This window comes from Triticum aestivum, chromosome 6D (genome assembly GCF_018294505.1).
Source record: "Triticum aestivum cultivar Chinese Spring chromosome 6D, IWGSC CS RefSeq v2.1, whole genome shotgun sequence".
Lineage (NCBI taxonomy): Eukaryota > Viridiplantae > Streptophyta > Magnoliopsida > Poales > Poaceae > Triticum > Triticum aestivum.
This window is the reverse complement of record NC_057811.1, coordinates 175,417,044-175,420,283: the sequence shown is the minus strand read 5'-3', so window position 1 is coordinate 175,420,283 and position 3,240 is coordinate 175,417,044.

Here is a 3,240-nt window from a genome sequence, read left to right as displayed (position 1 = left end):
AGGGAATGAAATCATGACATCCTCAGTAGGGTTGAGAGCATCAGATCCTTAAGGCTAAGGCGAGTGCATGTTATTTTAACAATAGCTTTCTCCTCCGAGGACACACGGTGTTGCATGGTCCAAAGGAGAAATTTTACAGTAAGCCTACCCTTAAAGTGCCCATGCCGGGAAGGATGTTTCGATAGTGTAGGTAACAAAAGCACTACCCATCGCATCGTGTTGCCCCGTTCCATGCTCGATGCTTTCGACAAAGAGGAGGGATACGAGGCTTCTGGGTACAACATTTAAGATGATGAATGAAACTATGAGAGGCGAGAAGCCTTTTAATGAACACTCCTTGAGATAAAGAAAATGGGACTTGTTGAGTTAAACCACAAGAGGAAAAAGCATCCAGTTGAAATGAGAGTGTTGACGATGTACATCTCACTTTTCAACCATGGATTTAGGTGGTATTTTGGAGAACCATAAATACAGTCACCATGCTAGTTCTGTTGAGCTCGTAGTTTAACAGGACGGTCGCATTCCATATCCGGGAACGAGTGTTTTAGGCACACACTTGCATAAGATGACGGCTTAACACCAACATAACTTCCTAACAGGAAGTACTTAGCTTATTTGACCCCCTGGGTGTCAGATCCTGATGCCACGAGGGCGCTTGCGTGCTTGCTGATTTAGGCGTTGACCAAGTCAAGGTCCACATTGATAGTGTGAGACCCGCTGTCGGTCTGCCCGATCTTTGTGACGAAGGAGTTCTTCTACTCGGCTGGTCTTCCTAAAAGTTCTGGCCCCATGAACATCTGCCGTGGAATGGTCCCGGGTCTTGAGACAGCAAACCGGTGTCCGTGAGCCCCCTAAAGGTTGCTAGCTGCTACCTCTTGAGCATGCATTGGTTTTCCTTGAAGAGGAAAGGGTGATGCAGCAAAGTAGCGTAAGTATTTCCCTCGGTTTTTTAGAACCAAGGTATCAATCCAGTAGGAGACTACACGCAAATCCCTAATACCTGCACAAACAATTAAGAACCTTGCAACCAACGCGATAAAGGGGTTGTCAATCTCTTCACGGCCACTTGCAAAAGTGAGATCTGATAAAGATAATAAGATAAATATTTTTGGTATTTTTGTTGTATAGATTGAAAAGTAAAGATCGCAAAATAAATGCCGACAGAAATAGATAGTTGACGGAAGATTAATATGATGGAAAATAGACCCGGGGGCCATAGGTTTCACTAGTGGCTTCTCTCAAGATAGCATGTATTACGGTGGGTGAACAAATTACTGCCGAGCAATTGATAGAATAATGCATAGTTATGATGATATCTAAGGCAATGATCATGAATATAGGCATCACGTCCGCGTCAAGTAGACCGAAACGATTCTGCATCTACTACTATTACTCCACACATCGACTGCTATCCAGCATGCATCTAGAGTATTAAGTTCATAAGAACGGAGTAACGCATTAGGCAAGATGACATGATGTAGAGGGATAAACTCAAGCAATATGATATAAACCCCATCTTTTTATCATCTATGGCAACAATACAATACGTGCCTTGCTGCCCCTGCTATCACTGGGAAAGGACACCGCAAGATTGAACCCAAAGCTAAGCACTTCTCCCATTGCAAGAAAGATCAATCTAGTAGGCCAAACTAAACCGATAATTCGAAGAGACTTGCAAAGATATCAAATCATCCATATAAGAATTCAGAGAAGAATAAAATAATATTCATAGATAATCAAGTTCATAAACCCACAATTCATCGGATCTTGGCAAACACACGGCAAAAAGAGTTACATCGAATAGATCTCCAAGAGAATCGAGGAGAGCTTTGTATTGAGATCCAAAGAGAGAGAAGAAGCCATCTAGCTAATAACTATGGACCCTATGGTCTGTGGTAAACTACTCACGCATCATCGGAGAGGCCATGGTGTTGATGTAGAAGCCCTCCGTGATCGTTTCCCCCTCCGGCGGAGCGCCGGAAAAGGCCCCAAGATGGGATCTCACGGGTACAGAAGGTTGCGGTGGTGGAAAAAGTGTTTCGTGGCTCTCCCCGAAGGTTTCAGGGTATAATAGTATATAAGGCGAAAGAAGTAGGTCGGTGGAGCTGTGAGGGGCCCACGAGGGTGGGGGGCGCGCCCTCCTGCCTCGTGGCTTTCTTGACCTCCACTCCAAGTCTCCTGGATTGCGTTTGTTCCAAAAACAATCCTCGCGAAGGTTTCATTCCGTTTGGATTCCGTTTGATATTCCTTTTCTGCGAAACATTGAAATAGGCAAAAAAAACAGCAATTTGCACCGGGCCTTCAGTTAATAGGTTAGTCCCAAAAATAATATAAAAAGGTATATTAAATCCCATTAAACATCCAAAACAGATAATATAATAGCATGGAACAATCAAAAATTATAGATACGTTGGAGACGTATCAAGCATCCCCAAGCTTAATTCCTGCTCGTCCTCGAGTAGATAAATGATAAAAACAGAATTTTTGATGTGGAATGCTACCTAACATAATTTTCAATGTAATTCTCTTTATTGTGGTATGAATGTTCAGATCCAAAAGATTCAAGATAAAAGTTTAATATTAACATAAAAATAGTAATACTTCAAGCATACTAACCGAGCAATTATGTCTTATCAAAATAACATAGCCAAAGAAAGCTCATCCCTACAATATCATATAGTTTGGCCATGCTTCATTTTCGTCACAAAAAATGCTCCCCTTATGCATAACCCCGATGACAAGCCAAGCAATTGGCTCATACTTTTTAACGCGCTTCAGCCTTTTCAACCCTTACACAATACATGAGCGCAAGCCATGGATATAGCACTATAGGTGGAATAGCATATGATGACGGGGGTTATGTGCGAAGACAAAAAAGGAGAAAGTCTCACATTGACGCGGCTAATCAACGGGCTATGGAGATGCCCATCAATTGATGTCAATGCGAGGAGTAGGGATTGCCATGCAACGGATGCACTTAGAGCTATAAGTGTATGAAAGCTCAAACTGAAAACTAAGTGGGTGTTCATCCAACTTGCTTGCTCATGAAGACCTCGGGCATTTGAGGAAGGCCATCATTGGAATATACAAGCCAAGTTCTATAATGAAAGATTCCCACTAGTATATGAAAGTGACAAAATAAGAAACTCTCTATCATGAAGATCATGGTGCTATTTTGAAGCACAAGTGTGGAAAAAGGATAGTAACATTGTCCCTTCTCTCTTTTGCTCTCATTTTTTT